At 38.2% G+C, this 25,692-nt stretch overlaps 2 protein-coding genes across 2 annotated transcripts in view; both read right to left on the reverse strand.

Annotated features, from left to right (window-relative positions):
• Positions 1-23,480, reverse strand: part of LOC135707570 (uncharacterized) — an 85,077-nt gene extending 61,597 nt beyond the window's left edge. The window contains exon 1 of the mRNA XM_065229440.1: positions 22,711-23,480. The gene's annotated coding sequence lies outside the window, so the exon portion shown is untranslated. The remainder of the gene's footprint in view (positions 1-22,710) is intronic.
• The window catches only part of LOC135707576 (uncharacterized), a 335,607-nt gene that overhangs the window by 67,584 nt on the left and 242,331 nt on the right, over positions 1-25,692 (reverse strand). The gene's annotated exons all lie outside the window — the stretch shown is intronic.

Here is a 25,692-nt window from a genome sequence, read left to right on the forward strand (position 1 = left end):
GCTGATTAAATTCTGGTTCTGGCCCTACCTCTTTTCTACTAAATACAGTTTCACTCAAACTACCAACTTTCTCTGACCTGAAGTCGACTATATCCTGTGTTTCATGATAAAAGGAGCACATATGTGAGAAGCCCCGTTAAAGGTACTGAACAAAGAATCCAGTACCTTTAAACTCCCGCCACATACCCTGCCAATCACATATGTGCTCCTTTCCTAGCTCCTAACTCATTAAAAACGTGTCTAACGGTGATATCACATTTCCCGGAGATTAATTTTCCAAAATGGGCCATTTCCCTAAATGTATAAAACCATATGCATTCAAAACGGAAATATTTATTCAAAATTTTACTAATGGGAATATTATCTTCTTTATTAAAAAATCGAATTCAAGAAATAACAATAAACAAGCATGAATAAAAGATAAAAAATAATAACAATAAATCAACGCAATGAACACTCAAAGAAAAAAATATTCCCATTTTATTCAAATTTTTAAGCTTTCATTTATTAAATATTCAAAATCGAAACTATTGCACGAAATGTTATGCTGATAAATGACTCATTTGGAAATTAAAATCCAGGAAATGTGATAACACCCTTCTAACCAACTAGCTAATATTAGAGAACGGCAAATTTTCAGTTAGCTAACTAACAACATAAAAGGAGCACATATGTGAGAAGCCCCGTTAAATGTACTGAAAAGTCACCTCTATTCCTTATTTCGATCTAAACAGATTTTTAACACGTTTTTTATATGGGTAACCCGTTTCGATCGAAATCATAAAAAGGGGTGACTTTTCAGTACCTTTAAACTCCCACCACATTCCCTGCCAATCACATATGTGCTCCTGCCCTAGCTCCTATCGATCGATCTGATTTTTATTTCTTGCTACCTCTCTAACTATATTCTACATCCAAAACCTAACACTGCTACTTTGGAAGGTGACGATCGAGCTCATTATAGTGGTCCTTCAAACTTCATAAACAGTAAGATGTTCGATGAAAGCATTTAGCTACATCGATTGGTTTGCTTGGAAGGTACTTCCAATAGGGTAGAATTGGTATACCCATCCAAGCATGGTCCCTAAATGAATTTCGTTCGCCAAATGGTCCCTATTAAGTGTTGATGGGTTCCGAGGAATCTTCAGAGAAAAGGTGGTAGCTCAAAGTATTCGTACGTACCCGGCTACAACACCTATACTCTTCAGAAGACCTCGGAGAAGCTAAAAAATTTGGATGAAATTCGTTGGACCACTAGTGAGCTCGATCTAATCACAAAAAAACAAGGCCAAACTGCTAAAAAAGATTTTGAATTTCCATTAAACCGAGAAAAATGGCCGAAACCATGAATACTAAGCTAACAGGTTTCCAGCCGAACAACGTTTTTACCCAAGTTGGTTTTGGGCCACTAGAATTTGTAAGCAGCATCGAAGTAGGCTGCATTGCAAATGTCAAATTTTCATCCTCGGTTTGTACACTTCGATGTTGTCTCGAGGTACAGCTCTCCCATAATCCAGCGTAAACCAGATTCATCTGGGAACGCTGCAATTTGGGAGTTTTTGTCTGTGTAGATGAGTTGGCAGTACTCGGTGCATAAGTCAAACGTTCCAAAATGTCAAATTGTGTTTTGACATATGCTGCGAAGACTGCTAACGTCGTCTTACAGCACTCTACCTCGGCTAACCCTGCTGTCAAAATCGAATCTATATCTGAAAAACTACACTTCAAACCCTGACATGAATTTAATGGTTCCCTATCTCCTAATTCATTCAATTCTAATACCTCATTATCTTTACCTAAAACATCCTTAACAAAACCCGGAGTTGAGGCATCTGGGGTAGTATCTTTGCGAATTTTTGCAACTTCCGTCCCAAAACCCTCACCAATCAGCAGTTTGCTAGACGATGCAACAAATGGCCGGCGGATGTAGTCTGCGACCGGTGACCTAACGTTTTCATATTCGTTGGTCACAGGTAGTCTTTTCAGCATTTCCCAGCGGTCCCGCCCTTTGGACAGCTTGGGCTTTGTATATGCCGCCTTGATGCGGTTATACGTAGCCGCAAGCTCGCCATCCGGGTCGGGACGCATGAAAGCCGGTAAAGACTTCGATGTACCTACATTCCGACAGGACCGGTTATTCCCGGCATCACGGTCATTTTTCACATTTTTAGCAAACATGTTGACTAGCTGCGACTGTTTGGATAAATGGGATGAAGAGCAATACAAAACACGTCCGCTTGATAACCACCTCAGAAGCCTCTTGACGATTGTAAGCAGCAGCCTTACTTATATAGGCTCTAGGCATATGAAAAATTTGTTGCGCTGGTGTTGCTATGGTAGTGACTGAAAGATGATGCGCAGTAGGGGAAATTCGTGAAAATCGGATTTTTTGGTCAAAGTAGGCATGTATTTTTTTTCTTGATTGAAATGTCATTTTTTTTTCACGACGCAGTACTGTGAACAGTGAACTGAAAAATTTGTAACGGGTAGGCTGTTTGCGGTCTGAATGTATGAGAAAGTCAACCTGGTCTATACAAGGTGTTGAATTGTAAGCCTGAATGTGTTGGTGCACTTTGTTTTTAACTCGGCTTTCATTCCGCTTCGCATGATTCGTTTCTTTCGTTCACACTCAAGCACCCTTGCAGTGACGTCATAACGTTTGTTTCGATCGGTGCTATACCATGAAAGAGCAGCCTGTGCTTGTTTACTGAAAGACGCAACAACTCAAAGTCTTGACGGTTTGAAACCAGCATTGGGGTTGCATTGAGCCTGATGATTTTAATAATCAAATAAACTTACAAATATAATAGCTGACCTATTTTGCCCCATGACTTATCTTGCCCCACCTTATCCCATTAAGCAATAATTTTTATCTGTGTACCCAGGAGCTAGCTTCTTTTGATTTGGGAAAAGTGATTTTTTGTTAAATTAGCAGATATTGATTTCAGGATGGCACTGCTATTTCAATGTAGAAATATTTTTAATCACGTTATTTTTACAAACCCCCCTCTTCTTTAATGCATATGAATACTTGGATTTAGGTTGTCGCTTCAAAATTCTAGAAGATTCATAACAGTTTGTTCAGATCACAAAGCATCACCAGTGGTTCCTAGTTCTAATTCTAGTAATGCAGGCATTAACTAGGACTCTTTTTTTTTGTTCAATAAAAGAAAACATTTTCAGGATGACCAGAGCGACCGACCATGCCAAGCTGGATCATCGTGAAGACTCCCAGCTCGATAAGAAGGAATCTTTCCTGGATGGCTTAATCTAATCGACGATTGTTTTCAAGCAGGAATCAAAAATGCTCTTGGCCAAATACCGCGAGTGAAAGTCCAAGGAGCGTATTCGTAAGCTAGAGGTGAGCTAAAACGCCTTTCCATAATGAGTTATATTGATTAGACATTTACTTTCATTCCGATAGTGGGATGACCTAAAATGCCGTACGCCAGACCCAAGCGTGAACTTTTCGGAGGATGATGTGGCCATCAAGGAAGCTGTCAATACCATACGAGACTAAAAGCTAACGACGGATCCGGAGTATGAACCGAATGAGGAAGAATTGGAAACTATGATGACCAAGTATCGTGATTTGCTGGGAGTGAGGAAGGAGATGTTGTTGCACTGAGGGATAAAAACAGGAGAACTTAAGCTACTGAGGTTACGATAAATCCGAGTGTAGACATCCCACACTCTCTGTTTATGATATCATATATTTCTAAATTTTCAAAAAAGAACAATAGTCACTTAAAACGGCAATCTACTACTTTAGAATCATTCAAAAATCGTCAAATTTCTATCGACACCCTAAACGCCCTGCTGTTACAGTTCAAAATCCAAACATAATGTTATAATAATTATCGACAAGAAAAATGTCATCAAGATAGCCTAATAAAACGTTATTTCTGCTCAACCTGAACATATCATACCTGAAAATAGGATGTAGACGCAAATGACTTATTCTAGACTCTTTAAGAAGGTTTTTCTCCTGATTTGTTCTTCCATCGATCTTGTACCAATACTACCGACGCCAGCGAGGCAGCTCCTACACCCGGACCCTAAATATCGAGCCATCAACTCATTAACCAGGGACCAACGGCCTTACTTCCCTCGAAGGAAGGCGTAATCAGCGGATTTTATGCCTCATTTTTTTTTTGAACACAGGCCCTTTGGAGTGACAGGCAGTCACGCTTACCACTACATCACCAGCGTCGCAGGTTTTTTCATCCTATACGACTGTGAGACCATTGTGCATTGGAGTGAACTTTTGGCTTCGTCAGTTGATTGTTGGAGCCTCAACCTATCATGAAACTTCCGTTTCCTATCCGATTCACATTATTCTAAGGCTCTAGTTGTGGCACATAATCCATGAAGATAAAAAAGGGTGCCTAATTGGGAAAGTTGAAACCGAGCGTGTTTGGTATGAACGCTTGTACGTAAAAATCGTTTTGTCTTGTTCCAATATTCTGGAATAAAAAGAAAGGACATTTCCATTCTTCTGTGTTACTATTTTACGTTTGATTTAAATATAGAAGTACATTGCTTATACTGACCTAACCTATTTATATTCTTGATACTTGCAGTAGTATTGAATACCACATCAACGTCCTACTTAACAAATATTAGCACGTCGTTTAATAAATAGGACTCAAATATGCAGTCAAAAGCTGTTTCACATATAATATGTATAATCCTATCTGAATCTAAAATTCGGTGGATATAAGTAGAGCTCATCTCTCATTTATAGGAGCATTTGAATTATTGATTTTTTCAGTAGGTCTTACAAAAATACGACGAATATACCCACCTATATCAATTTGTATCTTCGCGCGCATCAACAAGTGGTTTGGCTGCCTGGGCCTACATCACCAAGATCATCAGCAGCATCATTATGATCACCATCTCCATCAAAGCGGTCGCGTCAACAACAGTGTCACAATTCGTCGTGTTATTTAAGTATACTACATCACAGCGCAGCCTCCACAGTCTTCGTTCGGGGCGTGCACCACTCCGTCTCATGCTATCTTGTCACCCACGACTTGTGTATGTACTCTTTATACTCGTACAGGTCTACAAGCCAACAGGGAACTATGCTAGATGATGATGTAGCAGAGAAGGAACATAGTCGATGCGCTCTCAGCATGTGATGATTTGAGATTTGTTTCCACTCAAACATGGATTTCTATTCCTACCATGCATGGCAAACATAAGAGTGCAGTGTTGTTAAACAATTTGATTGCTTTAACTTTGAACATGGAAAAAAATCGAATGATGTGTGGGCTATTCCAGTAAGGTGCTGCACTTAACACCATATCGTACCACGCAAAAGTGCACACCTCGCACCAATTGGGGCTCAACTAAAGTTGGTTACAATGTAAGATAAGGTGAAACTGGAGGGAAGTTTGACGAACCGTGGCGGGTTTCGTAACAAAAGTTTTTTTTTTAATTATTTTCCTAATACCTGATTCGCCACGAAGGTAGACCATTTTAAAGCATGCGAGTCCTTGGACAAAATTTATAAAACTGATGGTAATTTCATTCGATTAATCTATTGTGTACTGGTGATTCAACTTGAGACGAACTGCACACACCTTCTATCACACCACGCAATGAAAATTGTCCCCTTTCGTAACTATTCAATATCCGGGCCCGGTCGAACCTGACGTCATCTTTGACACGAATGGTCAAAATCACTTCAAAGTCTTCATTTAAATTTATCGTCATAAAAAGCCATAAAATCAAATCCACTTCAATAAAGAACACTCCCCGAATGTCTGTCCAAGAGCTGTTGACCGAGAGTGTCCGTCCGTTTATCGGCATCGAGGTAGGAAATGCCCAATAGTCAACCGCACCGCAACAAAATCTCGTCCATTAAAAACCAAATAAACTCTTCAAATATCGTCAGTTTTAGATAAGCCAAATAAATGCCAAAATGAGCATACCACAAGAGCGCGTTCAAACTATGCGAAGGAAGAGAAAAGATTTCAAATCGTCCACCCACACACTCGTTCACCCCCGACATGTTTGCGCCATGTGACGAAAATGGAATTAAATGAGCTGTTTTTTGTCTTTGATTACCGGGGTTGGAGTTGCGACGACAATATAAGTTTGGACAAAGGCACACGAGTGACAACAAAAAAAAGTGTGTCTAGGTAGGTCACACCTCTAGCTTTGTTAACCGATCGGTGGTGTTGTATGGCCCCAGGCATTTTTTACTCAGATGTTTATGATCACATACGCGAAAAGCGCTCTCGATCTCACGCCACTCGATCAAATGCTTGAGAGACACTCGTGAGAAACAATGGTATAGTGCACACTGCACAAACTTTGAATGATAGGGGAAGACGGGCCACAGCCACAATCTATATGAAATTCATACGATTCTTGTAAGTATTGTTTACAGAAAATATTAGCAACGTGAATTTTATCATTTTGAAACATCTTTTAGCACCTGAATGCAAAAAACGTCCACACAATAAATAAAAACAACTTTTTACGCAACAACAAATTTAAGGATTTTTGGGTGAAAACAAAATCTGTACATTCTGATGTGGGGCGATCCATTTATTATGTCACGCTAAAGTGAGCAAACATAAACCCCCTCCCACCTTAAAGCGTGATGTAATACATGCAGACTGCCCAAGCAACACACATCCATCAACATAAGTTGCTGCAACTTGTTTGTGACTGAAATAAGTTACATACAAGTAAGCACAACTGTTCAATGACAAGTGTGCTGCTAGGGTGTACTTATTCTCTGAGTGTTGATAAATGTATATAATAAGGTATGAAATGAATGAAAATATTTAAAATAGTTAAAAATGTGGACCAGAGGTAAGACGGACCACTTTCGTCGGGATAAAAGCACCACCCTTTTTAATGCTTAGTGTGTTTGATTGAAACTGAAATGATGTTTTCTAGAAAAATTATAACGTGATAGTTATTAATTTATTTTTGCTATAATGAATAATTAAGACCAGAATTCATACACGTATGGTGTATGGTCTCATTTCTTATTGATTCGAATTCCCACGAAAAAAATAAGAATATTCGCTCCCGGTGGGCTCCCCAACATTTCGTGTGTGGCTAATGTGATCCACCTTACTTAATATAACCACCAATCTGTTTCTAAATTCTCAAGTGCTTATGGTTTAATATGACTTTGACGTTTTCCCTTTAGGTACCCTGAACATGTTCGGGTGTGATCAGTGTGGCCCTGGATACTCATTATGACTCATGTTGATCATATTCTTAAATTCCCATGATGCAGCAATGATGGGTTTATTGTGGTTTTGGTCATTTCTAGATCCGTGCTCACTGTCCATGTGCTCATCGGAAAGCTGTTCAGGCCATATCTCCGGGACCAGTAAACCGATCCCAAAGATATTCAAATGTGATCTATGTCAATGATCAATAATCAATGCTTGGTTCTTGTTGCGTTCAATTTGGTACAGTGATTGGCGAAAAACCCCATCATAGTTCGTCTTACCCCGTTGATGGCCCATCTTACCCCGGCTTTAAAATAACGAGTATTTTTTAATCTTTCATAATAAATATGAAAAAATTTAAATGTAATGCTAAAAAAAAAATAAATAAATTTTTACCGAAGATAAAACATCGTTTATTCATATACAGCAGCATCGTTTATTCATATACAGCATTCATATATGTACAGCATATACAGCAGACCGAAGATAAAACATCGTTTATTCATACACAGCATACAGCAGCTCATTTTGAGCTACTAACTCCCCTGGGCTTTGGCAAAACCTTGAGGTAGTTTAATTAGGCTACCAGGTCCCAGGGCTGATCTGGATCTTTACCACATTGGAAAGATGCACACTAGTGTTGCCAGATCAGTGTTGATGCTTACCAAAAGTGCATTTGAACCCGCTTATAAAAGCATATTAACAGATTAATCATCACCGTACATTGTTTATTGTTCTGTACTAATAATAAATGATTAAGCACACCGTTTGATATTTTAGTTGGAATGCTGGATTTAGTCGCAGTGGAAATCAATCCTTTATTGAATTGGATTTATTACTATGGATTTGCACGTTTGGAAAGTATCATCACAAAGATTTTGCACTCGGTCTACAGCTTGTGGGTGGGAAGCGTTGTGTTTGTTTTTGTTTATCTACTGTAACGCTGTGCGGTTTTTTGTTTTTTTTTTTTCTTTCTGTAAATATTTTATCGATTAAGTTCAACTAAATTTAAAATACAATTCATTTCATTATTTAAATTTTCATTTAGATTTCATTCAGTAGTGAAATATTTCGTGCGTTTCATATCGAAGTTACGCGTTATTTATGGTTAGGTGCCCTGGGTAAACCTTTTGCTATAAAAAGCTCATCTTTCTAGATAGTAGCTTTTATTGCACATGCTTTCGGAAGGCGCCATGAAATACTTCGCCATTCGATTAGTTTGGCGCAATTTTTGAATAAAAGAATCGTTTTTTAAAAGACAACCTTAATTTCTAAAGAAGAATGTCGTTAGGAACTTTCTTTCCCTGCGAAAGGTACTCTGACTCGTCCATTTTGCTTTCGAATCGGCTGGTGAACAGAAGTGCGCGAATTAAGTTCTCGTTAAAAGTCGTTTGTGCATTTAGAATTGCCTTAAAAGGTAGTTAAACTTTAGTGAATGAGTTTTATTTTCAGAAGTTTTACTAAGACGTTTCCTTTCTTTGTACAGTGTAGCTAAGGTAGTTTTAAATTCCACGTAGTCTGTTCGTTTTGTTTCAGTGAATTTTGTACAAAAAAGGTAATAATTGATTTTAGTCTATATTGTAATTATTTAATTAATGTGAGTTCGCGTTGGATTTCCAGCGCTTTACGCTTTTCTTGTACGGACTGGATTTTTATCTTCGGTTCGGCTATCGTAAGGCCGGACAAAGGGGTTCTGTTAAGTGGCATCTATTCCGTCGTCCGTGTGAAACGAACCATCAGACTCGTGCGCCAAGCGAAGGCCCGCCTGTTCAAAGGTAGCCAAACGGAGAAGAGTGAAGTTCGCTATTCCACGGAGCGAAACTTTTCCGACGGTCGTCAATCAACCGTCGACGAGGTCCCTTTTCCGCTACAACCCCTTGTGGACCATTCTTTCCGAGAGCGCGGACCGTTTGAGTGCGTAGCCAAGAGCGTACTACGGTCCGGATTCAATCCAAGGAGAAGGGTGGGTTTCATTCCATCCCGGGCGGTCATAGAGGAAGCTTAGTACGCGAAGCCGTGCGGCGGTAAGTTGGCCCTCTTTTCTCTGAGGGGCGAATCTCCCGGGAAAGCACGACTACGGTCGATGCTCAGCTCTCGACGTATTAAATCGGAAGCCTTCCGTCCAGCCGCCACTCTCTCCGCAACTCTAGTTCGGCCATACTGCGCACGGGTCACCTTCATCGCTGCTCGCCATACTGCAGCTCATGTGCAACGCCATCAGGCCTCGCCGCCATCGCCACGCTAACTGGAAGGTCGCCTTCCGTCGCCATCATCGAGTCGTCGAGTCCCCACCGTCAGCCATCATCGAACCGTCGTTCTTCGCGTCGAAAAACCTGCGCCGGTATGTTAGAGTATGTTAGAGATGGCCATGATTTGCTCTTTTTCCGTACACTCATCCAGAAGTCCAACCCGAGTAAACGAACTCAATAATAGCAACAATCAATACGAAACTAACGATTTTAAATTGGCTCACCACTTTAGTAGCCTATTGGTCCCAAGCAAACGATTAACGTACCCTATTCTAGTTGAAATTCTATTACTACACTATGTTTGTTTTGATTCGCTATGAAAGTTTGACAGATAACATCAGGGGTGTGTGGATTCATGCAGAACATGCAGGGGTGAGTGAAATAGCTTGGGACTGCTTGGGACCGTTGTTCTGGTACTGAGTGAGACAAAAATAATAATGATTTTCTTCGGGACCCAGTGGTCTTAGAGTTACCTCTATGATAATAGTGTTTAATGAAAATTGAAGATTAGTTTTTTATGCTTTAGAATGTTTTTTCCCTGGAATAAAAGACACTCGTTACGTTACGTTCAGTTTTTCCTTCGATTACCGCTCAGTTGAGTAAGAATTCCTTCTTTCTCTTTCCGTTTCGTTCGTATTCTGGGTAAGTCAGAGTAATTCTTTCGTTCCGATAATATCTGCAGTTCTACGGGACTTGGCGTTTTACTTTTGATATTAAGGCTAGTTGTGCCATTAGTAATCGGAAACCGTTCAAGAGGTTCTCTGAGATAAGGTCTCATAAATCGGGCAAAATTCGAACATGACCAGTGGTCTCTCCTAATCGAGAGTGGCGCTTAAGCCACTGAGTTTTACGAAAACCTTAACGAAAATTCGTGAACGGTTACACTATTTATAGAGTCAATTCTTAGAAAACGAAGCGAAAGACAAATCAAACATTAAGCACAAGACCTTCAAGAAAACTAACAACACGAAGTCTGGAAATGGAAGTTGCGACTGTTCTCAAAAGCAACAGAAATTCTCTCCGTATAATGGAAACCACCATGCTCGCAGCTCTAAAGCCTCTTAGTTTTGAAGCAAGACAGCGTCCTGAGGCATTCACCAATGAAAGCCCAGAACAACCGCCACAAACTGTTGTCAATGACTCACAAAGCGCAAGAAGGCAGCCCCAACATATTGCAGTCAGAGAAGTGGGGAACCACACGATCAACAATAAAATTGGTACGGAACACATCCCAAGGAATACTAGGGAATGCTCTCAATTACCGCGTGCATGGAAAAAAAGAAACTAGGAAAACCCTGCTTCACGTGGAAAACGAGTCTCAAACAGGACTTCCAAAGAAGCAACACAACAGCGGCGCACTTATCGAGTCTGAATATGAAGATTCGGAAGATTCCGTGAGCACGGAAAACACGGAAGATGATGTACGATTGTCGGAATTCGAAGGATTTTCGACTCCGGACAGCGAAGAGGAGCCTTTCCACGGATTTTAGCAGCTAAGACGATAACAAAATGTAAGTACATTATCAATCACTAAACTAATCAATAGCACAAGTAAATGAAATCATAAAACAAGAATTACAGGTATTGCAAAACATGGTCCTCTCCTCTGTACGTTTACTTTCCAACTGTTACTCCGACTATCCCCTACTTGAAACACTATTCCTCCCTATCCGGCATCTTAAGCAGGATTCAATTGATCCTATTCTGTGGTGCCAAATCTTTACCTCTACTCTTGTGCTGTATGAACAGTGATGTTTTACTGGAGACCTGGCCCTATATGAAAATGAAAATGAAAATGAATTTTGAGCTACTAACTTTATTGCGAGGTCAATGATGAACAATTTCAAAAATCAGTAAACTAAATCAACATTTTCTGTAAAGCTTTGTAATTTGAGCCTCTTTCATGTGGATATAAACACTTAAACCATGGCAAATCGATAACCATTTTCATTTGTTCAGGTAAATCACTGTGATCTCTTGTGACCATGCCCTTTGCTTAGTGCAGTCCGTAGTATCTGATTACTATGGAAAGTAATGAGGTATTCGTTTACGATTCATTTATCGCACATGCTTGATCTTTGCATAAGTATTCTCATTAAATTGTGGTTTTCCGTATCATTCATCATAGAGTTATGATGACCTCTGCAAAGACACGCCCTTTCATTAATTACATAGGGGTGTCCTTAGTGACGAGTGTCTCTTCATGGTGAAGACGAAGTGAAGTGACCACTTCATCGTGAGTTTTAAGTTGTCATTTCACCAAATATTATAAATTAACAATATGGTTCACTTCCAGAATTCCCATATGTTACTGAAAAAAGAGAGGGTATTATCTCCCGATGAGAAAGGTGACTAAAAACATTCGTGGCCTTAAGCGTGTAATCATTTAATAATGTTAGTCAAATAAAAGGTGTGACAAACAGTATCAGCTTTCTCATGCATGTTACACGCCTATCCTGACGTCATGACATTGTACTACGTTCAGAATATAGTTGATATTAATAACGTAATAATGGCCTTTTTTACATGTTTCTCTAATTACTAGCTTTCTCTATCATACTTCAAAACCATCATTAGTCAAAACAAAAACGATAAAGTTGAGTGTTGTGGAGCCCAATCTAAGTAAATCTACTTGTCGGATTGAAAATTATTTAGAACCAAATTCCGTTCCACTTCCGCCCACATTGGGTTTGGGCCTTTACTCTATTCCATGCGCTAGATGACAGCAAGGCTAAAACTAAAAAGCGTACAAATTAAGAATGGTCAGATTATCGAGGATCCACTGTACTGCTGAAAATTTAACTGCTAAGGAAGCCTACCGAAGGCGAAGCTACCAGCTGGATGTTGGTAAGTATATTATAAACTGCTGAACTTTGAAAATCTTTTTAATTTTCAATAGTAGTGCATTTCCGGTAAATGTTTATTATTGGTTGTGAACCAATTTACAAAAATCATTCAAAAGCACATCTATGGTTAAGCATTCGATACGATATCCCTACTTGGGGATTGCATTGTTGAATTCCAATTCCAAAACTCATGATTAATCACCTTGATAGTGCTTACACGGTAACCAGCGTCAACACATTAATGTGTCAAATTTAACACATTTCGTGAAAAAAAAACGCTTCTGATATGCCTTAAGACTGGTCAATTTCCCAAGTATTGACAGACGAGTGGTGAAGGCCTAATAATAGCAACGTTCATGGCCCGAGTCCAGTCTGTTTCCCTTTTTTATTTTTTGAACATCATTCATTCCTTCCATCAAGTAATTTCTACCCATCCAAGCGCTTTGTTACGAGTACTTAAAATTAATTATATGATTTGAGTAAAAGCTGTACTGAAGATCCAAGAGATGTCACCCCTTTATTGGTAGGAAAATCATTTTTGCAGTATGGAGACAATGAGAAAAATCCACGATTTGTGACTAAACATGCTTTCACAGAAGGAAACAAATTAACGAGTATATACCTTATCACCATAGTAAAGAACTCATGCAAATTTTGCTCCTTAAAACTGCTCATAAAGACGATAATGAATAAAAACTGAAAATGTTCATGCATTTCCAAATGGTTTCCTACCATTCTCATACATTCGAAAGTGACTGGCCCTCTGGATGTGGATGACGTCAAAAACAACAAAACATTATTAATTGAGTACATGGGACTATACTTACTCTTGGCTTCCCACACTTTAGTACCTAGTTGGGTGAAATAAACTTTTTTCCCTTGATTTGTTTTCCGTACTGAGAACCAATGCTACCGACGCCAGGGAAGCAGCTTCCACACCCACCCTTTGTGAGATTTTATGCCTCAGAAAATCCCGGCGGCGCTTGAGATATAACCTTAATTTTGGGTATGGGTACAAATTTTACTCAACTGTGAGTTGTTTTTGAAAGCCTTGTTACGCTCAATTTACAGAGTACTAGTCACCATTCGCGTCACTAGAGCCGCTAGTATCAGGAAAAATTGTGTCTTGGGGATAATGGAAGAGTGAACCATATTGTTAATTTATAATATTTGATTTCACCGTGAAGTGACATCGGTAATGAAGTATACTGTCAAATAACAGTTCTGATTTTGTATAGACAGAGATTGAAACAGTAGCATGAAGATATATGTTTCATCTGTAAGGTTTCATGGAATAAACCATTCTAACGAGTCGTCACTCTTGTTTCGACTACCAACCTAGAATCACCTCTTTAAGACTACGGTCATCCAAAATCAACCCAGGCATATAACCCTTAATAATTAACTTTCCTCTCATCAGTGAACATAACAGGTAATAAGGGCCCACACCAACTGGGAAATCAATTTTATTTTACTCTATTCGAATTCCCTGAAACTTTGCGTAAATGTTTGGTATGGGAAATTAACCACGTTTGTGCTAGAATTCAGCCACTTTGATTCCGCCTAATTTTTCAATAAATCATTCCACAAAACGGCTCCCAGTCGTAGGCGAAGATGAACCATTACGATTTCTTTTCGAAAAAATTTCTTATTTTGGTCTACATCAAATTAATCATGTATAAAATAAACAGAATTCATATTTAGACTTTTTATTTACAAACTGTACTGAGAATGTACCCACACATCATAAGCTCCATTATAGAAAATGAATTATAACACAAAGCTATTGAATATTCAATTTTTATTCATAATACTTCCTCCTCCAGCGACTTAGAATATTTAGAAGAACTGGACTATCATAATACAAATTATGAAGCAGTAAAAAGTAGACTAAGTACAATTAATTGGCAGCACCAAATAACTCAGCTTGTCATAAATTATATATGACAATCTCAGCTGTGAAAATTCACATCTAGTCACTTATATTCAACTCATTTATAGCAAAAAAAGCGCAAGAGGTGGTATCTATATATAACATATGTCAAGTTATATATGATTGACTTGCGCAACTAATGTATGACTATAACGCAACTACTGTTTTGAAGATGTTCTAAATGGATTCAATCCTTCCAACGAAAGCCATATGTTAATTTTTCCAGCATCATTATAAATTTTATTGTTCGAATAAAGTGCATAAACTGAGATTAGAAAAAACTTTTTGCAATAAATTGAATTGCACAAAAAAATCTGTATAAAATTCCCCAATTAATTATATGATTTGAGTAGTAGCTATACTGAAGATCCGAGAGATGGCGCCCCTTCAGTGGTAGGAAAATCATTTTTGCAGTATGGAGAATATCAGAAAATCCACGATTTGTGACTAAATATGCTTTCACAGAAGGAAACAAATAAACGAGTGTTTACCTTATCACCATAGTAATGTACTCGTGCAATTTTCATGCATCTAAAACTGTCCATAAAGACGATAATGAATAAAAACTGAAAATGTTCATGCATTTCCAAATGGTTTCCTACCATTCCCATACATTCGAAAGTGACTGGCCCTCTGGATGTGGATGATGTCAAAGACAACAAAACATGATTAATTTCAAGAACATCACATTTTTAGCAAAACAAAAAGAATTTCAGCCTTTTTTTGATTATCATACTTGTCTCTTCTACATAACGTGAATGGGATGTTGAAAGCACAACTGAAAGTTTTTTTTTTCATTCTATATTTTGCTTCATCGGTCAGCCATATTGCAGTGCAATTTGTAGAAAACATCTAGAAATGAAATAATTATTATCAAAACATATTTAAAACACGAAAAACAAGAACATTACTAGATTATATATTTAAGTTATAATTCGGTATTGCAACTCTCAATTACTTGTTTATAACACATTTATAACTGATTATATTTGATGAAAACATCCTAGCCTTATATACAACATGTTTTCATATGTTATTTTTGGAAACATGAGTAGAACTGAAATATAGCTCATTAATAATATGTTATAAATAAGTTACAGTCAAGATGTATTCATGTTTGCTCATGGTTCTAAAACTGACATATGAAAACATGTTGTATATAAGGCTAGCAAGTTTTCACCAAATACAATCGGTTATAAATGTGTTATAAACAGGTAATTGAGTCATGCAATACCGAATTATAACTTCAAGATAACAAGTGCCTGTCAGAAAGGTTGAATAGTTCACAAACAACAATACACCGGGCTTAAATCAAGATGTTTTCTAAGCAATCAATATATAACTTATTTACAACTGGAATTTGTTACATTTCTCATGAACGATGTTGCAAGTTTTACTTGGGCATGTAATAAGTATTGAAGGAAATGTCAACACTGAAATTGACAAATTTCATGCGATCATGAAAAACCTTATCTGAACCTAAATACCTGCATCTGTATCAGTAAAAAGAAGAAGAAGGACTCATAGCAGTAAATTACCTAACAGAAGAGGTGACCATACGGGGCGAAAATGAACCACTTTTGTGTCAAACGTAAACCAGCTCCTGATTGGCCGATTTCATGTGCGTAAGATAGAGTTAGAGATAGATAAAGATAGAGATAGAGATAGAAATAAAAGAGGAAGAAGCCAATTGTCACCTCTGCCTCTTAGTAAATTACCAGTGTGGTTCAACCCGCAACTGAAACATTTAAAGTACAGAAAACAGAAAGCGCATAAATTATTCAAAAAGGAATAAACATCTGAGAATTTGCAGAACTATCACAACAAATGCTATGAACTCAACACAGCCATCACCTCAGCACATGAAGAATACAATCGTAAAGCCAAAACCGAAGTAAAATCATGTCCCAAGAACTTCTTCAATTACGGGGACACGAAATTGAAAAGTAGCATCTTTCCGTTACGAATTCACTTCGACAGACATGTAGAAAATAACTCTTTAGAAATCTGCAATCTCTTTGCAAATTAATTCCAGGAAGTAAAACTACACTGTATTCTCCGAAGAGGACCGCGACCTCATCTACTGTCAAACAACTATCTCAACAAGAAATCCTCAAAAAACAGAAAAACTCGAACGCATCTAAAGGAAAAGGACATGTATTCCTAAAGAATCTTTCAGAAAAACTCTGCCGTCCTTTAAAACACCTTTGAACATGTCTTTGAAAAATTCATAATTTCCTCCTTTTTGGTGTCTTTTTTCAAATCTTTCACGAAATCTGTTATCCGAAATTACCGTGGAATTGCCATTATTTCTTGCATTCCATATTATTTTGAATCTATCATAAACGCTTCTAATCTACTGGAGTTTGTCTTTTTTACACTCAATGCCATGGATAATGGTAACCACGTAGAAGCTCTTTACACTGACTTCAGTAAAGCATTTGACAGAATAGACATTCCATTATTACTCTTCAAGCTGCAGAAAGTAGGAATGGAAGCCGGACTTTTTAACTGGCTCCAGTCCTACTTAACAAACCATAAGCAAAGTTTACGATTTCAAACTAAACTTACAGAACAGCCGGCGCCGGTGGTGTAGTGGTAAGCGTGACTGCTTTCTAACACTCCAATGGGTCTGGGTTCAATCCCAGCCGAGGTCGGTGGGATTTTTCTGAGGCATAAAAATCTCTGGTCACGTCTTCCTTCGGAAGGGAAGTAAAGCCGTTGGTCCCGGCCCATGTGTGGTTGAATGGGTGCGATATCCTACGCAGGTGTGGAAGCTGCCTTCCTGCACATTCGATTGCCGTCAATGAATGGCAATCGATGTCTGATTGGCACTAGATTGCGGAAAAGAGACCGACGTTAAATAAAGGAATGAATGAATAAACTTTCAGAACCAATTCTAAGTAATCACCTCTGGGGTCCCCCAGGGATCTCATTTGCCCACTTCTTTTTAATTCCTTCATACTTAAGAACATTGAAGTACTCGTGTATACAGACGACATGAAGCTCTACATCTGGTGTAGCAAAAGTCTACTCCAATTCAACATAAAAAATGTAACGCAATAACATTTCGTAGATAAATTGAAACCCCTTGCATAAACATACATTTAGGAAACGAAATAGTAGACAATAAGCAAATCACATAGCATGCTGGGTTTCATTAAGATGTTCAGCTACAATTTTCAGGACCCATACACTATAAAATTACTGTACACTACATATGTAAGACCTATTCTGGAAAATTGCCACATAGTATGGAACTCATAGACCTTTTTGACGTTTAATTGTCTTTCTCTATCTAGCACACAGGGATAAATGGATGGTTGGTTTTCCCACTAATCTGTTTCCTTCTTGCTCGCACTCCTTCAATTTAAATGCTGCATTAGTGTGCGCCGATTAAACGTCAAAAAGCTCTATACACTGCCATACACGAAGAACGTATTGACAGTGCTCTCTTGCCGTGCGGATCTATTTGCTTTTTGCTGAAGGAAGTGTTACTACTACCTAAAGCTACAACAAATTTAAACAGCACTTCAGTGCTCAACCTGTAAAAATTTTCTACCTTTTTCAACTCTTATTCCTCTTCGATCCTTGTTCTGACCCTACCCGAGGTAATCCTTCTTGGATATCGATTTGGAAAATTCCTCTTTGATCCTTTAGATTATTATAGTAATCTGCTTGGAAGTCGAATTGGATAAAAATTTACTGCCGCCATGGCGCCTGAGCGCAAAAGAAAAGGACAATATCTTGTTCCCCTTCTGATGAAATTAATTTGAGTAATCAATTTGATTTGCTCACGGATGATGAGAATGATCCATCATCCAAGAAAAATTCTAGTAAACTTTCCCGACTTAATGCCAAGAAGGAAAAGATTCCCCCTATTGTGACAACCACTTCCGATTTCCATGCCCTTCGCATGGAACTTTTGAACTTCGTGAAAGTTAAGTTTTCACAAATTGGACGTCGGGTGAATGCCGTGTATTGGCTGAAACCTTGGACGGATTTAAATGTCTTCTCAAGTATCTTACTGAGAAGCGGCACCAATTGTTTACTTACGACACCAAAACTGAACGTGTGTTCAAGGTTGTCATGAAAGGACTGCCCAGTGGTGAATCCCTGGATCAGGTCAAAGATGAACTGGCAAAATTACTTGGAGTTGAGCCAGTCCAAGTAATCAAAATGAAAATGAAATCCTGTCCTGGCGATTCGCACAACGGGATTTTTAATGATTTTTATTTAGTTCACTTCAAGTCTAGTGAACTAAACAACCTTAAGGCCTTAGAAAAAGCTAGCCTTATGCTTCATGTCCGAGTGAAGTGGGAACACTTCAGGAAAACTGGAGGAAATTTCCTAAACCTCACCCAGTACCGTAAGTGCCAGGGATGGGGTCACGGAACTAAAAATTGCTACATGCCAGCTAAATGCATGAATTGTGGTGATTCCTCTCACGCAAAGGACGACTGTCCTGTGAAGGAAGATCCTAAGAAATTCAAATGTTCAAATTGTGGTGAAAACCACAAATCCAATTTTTGGGAATGTAAGACTCGCAAAGCGATCCTACAATCTCGTTCTAAGCGACAGATAGGAAATGCTCCTCCTTTCCAACCAGGTACAAATAACTCTGCTGTTAACAACGGTCAACGAAGAAAAAATTCTACATTCGTACCCGTAGGTCCAAATATCACCCCTGCTTCAAATTATTCATCTATACCTACTCCCCCCGCTGCTAACAATGTTCAGCGAGTTAATGGAGCTACCTGTGCTGCTATTACTATTACAAAAAACTAACCAACGTAATTCTAACGGAAATTTTGAAAAAATTCAATTAGGAAGCATTACTGCTCCTAAAATGGAATTTTTACAGGAATTATTAATTAACATGATTACTGATATGCTTAAATCTAACTCCATGTTTGATGCTATTCAAACTAGAGTAAAATTTGCGAACAATGTCGTAATGACCTTGAAATTCAGTAATGGATTTTAAATCATTAAATATTTTAAATTGGAATGCTCGATCTCTTAAAGATAATGAAGACGAACTATTTAACTTCTTGAGAGTTCATAACGTGCATATTACCGTTATAACAAAAACGTAACCTAAACATAAGGTTAAGAAGGACGCAAATTACTTGATTTATAGAAATGATCGTCTTGATGGACCCTGTGGTGGCGTTGCCATCATTGTTCATAGACGAATCAAACATAAAAATTTTTCTTCATTTGAATCCAAAGTTTTTGAAACTTTGGGAGTATCTGTCGAATCAAATTTTGGACAACTTATATTTATAGCTGCCTATTTACCATTCCAATGCGTAGGCCAGCAAAAGAATTTTCTCAAGGGTGACCTTCAGAAACTTACCCGTCATAGGTCTAAATTCTTCATTATTGGTGATTTTAATACAAAACACCGCTCATGGAATAATACTCAAAGCAATTCCGATAATAACATTCTATTTGATGATTGTTCTGCAGGTTATTACACTATTCAATATCCAAACAGCCCAACATGCTTTTCTTCAGCAAGAAATGCCTCAACTATTGATTTGATTTTAACTGATTCATGTCAAATTTTTAGCCAATTGGTTATCAATACTGACTTCGGAGATCACCTTCCAGTAACTTTTGAAATATCCCAGGAAATAATTTATAATCCCAACAGCTCTACTTTCAATTACCATAGATCTGATTGGGAGCAATATCGAAAAAAATATGGAATATAACTTTGATCCAATCATTCCTTTGCAAACCAAAGATGAATTTAATTATGCTCTTAAATCTCTGACTTCTTCTATAGTTGAAGCAAGAGCTGCCTCAGTACCAAAATGCGAGGTTAAATTCGATTCAATTATAATAGACGACGATCTAAAGCTCTTGATCCGTCTTAAAAATGTCCGTAAGAGACAATATCAAAGAACACGCGATCCTGCCATGAAAGTAATCGAGCGGCCCTTACATAAACAAATTAAAAAACGATTCTCTGCCCTAAGGAACAGAACTTTTGAAAATAATGTTTCTAGGTAAATTAGACCCAAGTTCCAAACCCTTTTGGAAACTCACAAACTTTTTGAAAAACCCTCAAAAGCCTATTTCAGCGCTTAAAGAAGGTGGTAAAATTTTGATCACAAATTCGGGAAAAGCTCAGAAACTTGCTAAGCAATTCGAGAGTTCCCATAATTTCAGTTTTGTCTTACTAGTCCTATTGAGAATCAGGTTGCTCGGGATTATCTGGATATTTTCTCTCGGGAAAATATTTTTGATGATTCCTGGGGGACTGATTTGGACGAAGTAAGGTCTATAATTAAAAAAAAAAAACAAAATATCAATATTACAGATGATGAAGCAATTTTCTACATGCTCATCAAAAAACTCCCAGAGTGTACCTTGTCTTTCTTGGTCAAAATTATTTAACGGATGTTTCAATTTGGCATACTTTCCTGATAAATGAAAAAATGCAAAAGTTCCAATCTTGAAGCCGGATAAAAGTCCAACTGAAGCTTCTAGCTACCGTCCAATAAGTTGGCTTTCTTCAATAAGTAAACTTTTTGAAAAGATAATTTTGAATGGATTGGTGCTTCACATCAAAATGAACTCAATTTGTGCAGATGAGCAGTTTGGATTTCGCCATGGGCATTCAACTACTTATCAACTCATAAGATTTTAATCGTTCAAATAAATCTGAGGGCTGCTCAACTGGAGTTGCTCTTCTAGACATAGAAAAAGCATTCAACAGTGTTTGGCATGCAGGTTTGATTGCTAAATCGAAAAAGTTTAATTTTCCACTCTATATTATGAAATTAGTGCAAAATTATTTAACTAACAGAACTCTGCAGGTAAATTATCAAAATTCCAAATCTAATCGACTACATGTTAGAGCAGGAGTTCCTCAGGGTAGTATTCTTGGGCCTATGTTGTATAACATTTTCACTTCGGATACCCCTGATTTACCCTCAGGGTTGTCACAAATCTTTGTTCGCTGATGACACAGGCATTTCCGCTAAAAGAAGAAGTCTTCGTGTTATTTGCAGCAGACTGCAGAAAAGTTTAGATATTGTCTCTTATATTTACAAAAATGGAAGATTTCTCCCAACGCTTCCAAAACTCAACTTATAATATTTCCACATAAGCCTAGAGCTTCCGTTTTGAAACCTAATAGTAGTCACATAGTCACTATGAACGGAGTTCCAATTTCCTGGTCAAACCAAGTGAATTATCTTGGATTAGTACTTGACCAAAAATTAAATTTTAAAGATCACATTGAGGGCATTCAAGCCAAATGTAACAAATATATAAAATGTTTGTATCCTCGTATAAACAGGAAACCCAAACTTCTAATATTTAAACAAGTTTTTAGACCGGCCATGCTTTACGCTGTGCCAATATGGTCTAGTTGTTGCACTACCAGGAAAAAAAAAGCACTTCAAAGGATTCAGAACAAAGTTCTGAAGATGATTTTGAAGTTGCCTTCCTGGTTCAGTACTACCGAGGTACACAGAATTTCAAATGTTGAGACTTTAGAACAAATGTCCAACAAAATAATTAATAATTTCAGGAAAAAATCGTTGCAATCCTCAATTGATACTCTTTGACCCGTCGGCCTCTTGAGACACTGTAATATGATTTCCACAATGTGGTGAGCTCGGTTACTCACTGCTGTCCTGTTGGAACATGTAGTTGGTCAGCATTTGTGGCGATCATCGGTTTTTAAAGTTAATATTAGATTAAGTACAGCACTCATCATTATAGATTACAAACCTGGGGTCTGACTCTCTGCATACGATTTAATATTGTTATCCTTCACTTAGAGGTGATCTACCCTGGTTATGCGATAAAAATAAGTTGCCGGGTATAACATTATAAGTTCTGAGTATTATGTATTATGTTCGAAATAATATATTTTATTGAGTTACTCAAGGATTTTCGTTGAAAAAAAAATCAATAAAAAGTGTGGCAGTTTTTAGCCCTAGCGGTCCTCTAATTAACTCCATATTAAATCTAATTTTTTGTCATTTTCGACCAAATTTATTTCGATGTAAGGTTAAAACATATACATGTATTTTTCCATATAGGGGAAATGGATGCAATGTCAGCCTATATGCTCTTAATATGGGCCCATACATAAATTCAGCAATCGACTAAATTTTCAATAACGACCAAAAATATTCATTAGTACCGTCCCAATGACGCGTTAATCTAGACAAAATTGATAAATAGCATATTTTTAGCGATAGACCCAATATTAGATGCATCGGCCAACATTAGAGCCATTTCCCCTACCTACGCAAATAAAAACCATGGAAATGTATCTTAAATTTGAGTAGGTCCTTGGGACAAAAACTGGAGCCCTAGTGCCATGACTGGCACGCTTACCCTACATCTTCATAAAGCTCAACAAGTATAAATGTTAACTACTGGCACATTGAATCACCCTGTCATCGTAACAATTGAACCGGATACGTAGAAATGTGACTCACCTTTTCACTATCCATATTTATCCAGCAATGGAAACCGATACAACCGTCAGGCAATGCAACAAGTTACGCGATAGTCGTAAGCATAAAGCTTGGCAGATTGTTTACACAGAACTAGATCATATGTATCATCGTCACAAAAATGCACTATTGATTCATAGTATTATTTTTTTCCACCAGGTTTGTATAGTTTACAGTAGAATGAATCACTTCACACACAACAGGGCACGTTAACGGCACTAGCATATCATGACGAAAACTTTTGCAATTATAATCCATCACTCTTTCGTGCAAACGGAATGCCGACCTGTGTCTCCCTTCCGTCGTGGCCCATTCATAAAGTTTGCATCGACGACACGACGCGCGAGTTTCATTCATATACCAAATTCATTCACAGCTTTTCGTTTCTTTTATGCTCCACCAGACACTGACTAACTGCGACCCGGTGTTGTTTGTACACAATACGGACAATCGCGAAGAAACACTCACTCTCTGTTCACCGTAATTGATGATAATTAATTTAAATTATTCCCGACGGTTCAAATCATCTGGTGCAATTACACTGCCAATCGGCGGTTATTTCCGATAGTCGTTATAGTGTTTGTTGTTGATCAGTTGTTGTAAACATTTACTATTGCATTTACTACTCAAGTCTTTCGATAATGCAATATCTTTCACTAGGTAGCCGAAAAAGTTTTTAGCCGCAAGGAGCGCACGTGTGAACTCGTATGCGCGCGCGAAACAGAAATCTGCGACTTGTCTTGAGAAGCGTTTCAAAACAAATAAAGATATTACTAAAAGCTTCCCGAGCTGCGGCCGCGAGTCTCACAAGGAATCTGCGTCCGCTCTACTGCGGTTGACTTTGCTGTTGTATATGATCGGTGCTAGCGCGGTCGTTGTATGTGACTATGAACAAACGGTTTGTTCAAATCGAACCTCACAGGTTTGCATGAGACCTGTTGGTGGATGGTAATTGGTGCAAATTCCCTATTAGAACCAAGCTGCCAATTGAAGCGATCAAAGTCACCCTTAGTTACGGTTCGGTCTGGTCTGAGCGAGATCTCTTTTGAACCAATATCAACATTAGGAGTTGCGAGGCACGGGGAGTTGCGCGACGGCTTGTGAGTGGATCGCAACGCAACTGGAACTGGAAAATGCGTTGGTGTCAAAATTGCCCGCGGCCGTCGTCATACAAAGGCACTTCTTGCCGTGGTGGATTGGCTGGTATGGGGTATATTGAATGGGCTCAATTTTGCTTCTTTTGCCGAGTGAGGTACTGTAACCCACCTGAGTGCTGCTGATACTACCCGTCAATCGATGACGAGTGGCATGCGTGGGTTAGGCGCGGAGCCATCAGGAGGGTCACCATACTCAGCCCATACACTTACCTGCTTGCACTGGATGGGTCCGATCGGCAAACAAATCCTCCAATCCGTTGAGTAAATATTTGCATCGACGACCTGGAGTGGCCAAACAGGTTGGTGGGAACTGGGCTCATTGACGGATTTTTAACCGAATGTAGACTTCGAGAGGGTCGATCGAGTGGGTGACTAAGCTGAACTGATGGGTGAGAATGCCTGGAGAGAACCTAGGACGGAAAGTCACAAATTGGAACTGTACATGTTAAACATTGTTGGAGAACTGAAACCACTTTTAAAATATAAGGTAAACAAGTTCATATACACTTCGTAAATATCGATAGAATGTCAGGTACTCACCATGGGCTCTCTTCATGCCGATTATGAAACAAGAGTGACTTCATTGTGTGCCGCAACTCATCGAACTGCGGACACTTAGTCTGCAAATCGGGACACTTTTTAAAGTTGATTATCAATATCTACCATGCCTAAAATAGCACGTAAATTTGATCATTATCTCCAAAGGGCTGTTCATATAATAAAACGGATACACACCTCCAGTCACATATTTTTTGATCGTCTACTTAACTTGAAGCTTTTTTCGGCTAGTAGCAAGGTCTGTTAAAGTAACATAGCAAGAAGTTCGATAGGAACTGAATAAAAATAAAGTGCGTGGCAACATTTTGCAAAAATTAAGCGAAGACAAGAGATGACAGTCGCTCTATGACAGTATAATTTTTGTCATATTTTACTGTTTCGCTTGCAGCGCAATCATTTTTATTTATGCAAAAACAAAACATTCCCATTCGAAATTGTTTTTTTATCACTAATAATTGTTGTATTTAATTGAATCAACAATAAATAAATAAATAAATAAATAAATAATAAATATCGAATATTCCGCGAAAATAATTAAACACTTGTTTCTTTATTGAGAACAATACTGCTTTCTGGTTAATTGAGCGAACAGTAATGTTTATTTACATTGCTCGTTTGGTTCAGCGTTTGACGGTTTGTTTGGTTCTTCTTGCTTCAATCTATGCGTCTCTGGTACTATCTTCGGTCCCAAGCTAATCGATGCACCCCTCGAAACATAGGAAAATCCACGAACCCCTCATTTTATCTGTCAAACTTTCATAGCGAATCAAAACAAACATTGTGTAGTACTAGAATTTCAACTAGAATGGGGTACGTTAATCGATTTGCTTGGGACCAACAGGCTAGTCAAGTAGTGAGCCAATTTTAAATCGTTAGTTGCCACCCGTTCATAACCGTTCATTTTGGAAAATTTTCATATTCAGCATCTTCAACCTTTCTTTCTGTCAATTCCACTTTCAGAGAGTCACATTGAGCGATTTTATGTTCGAGTGAGTGAGTGTGAAACGGACTTGCAGTCTACGTTTCATTTAGCACCCTATTTTTATTCAAATTTGCTCTTTAAAATTAGGCAAAATCAGAGCGCGAATAAGTATGATAATGATGGGTATTAAGTGGGATGGGGTTGGGTGCGTGCTGTACCAAAAAACACTAATCTACTGCTTCTCTCTGAGATGACTACGTTGGTCATGACGAGAGAACAATAGTTGGGTAAAGAAGACTTACAGTATGTATAACACACCATCGTCTG

This window comes from Ochlerotatus camptorhynchus, unplaced genomic scaffold, assembly GCF_037179485.1.
Source record: "Ochlerotatus camptorhynchus isolate MF236.1 unplaced genomic scaffold, CSIRO-AGI_Acam_v1.1 ptg000314l, whole genome shotgun sequence".
Taxonomy (NCBI): Eukaryota; Metazoa; Arthropoda; class Insecta; order Diptera; family Culicidae; genus Ochlerotatus; species Ochlerotatus camptorhynchus.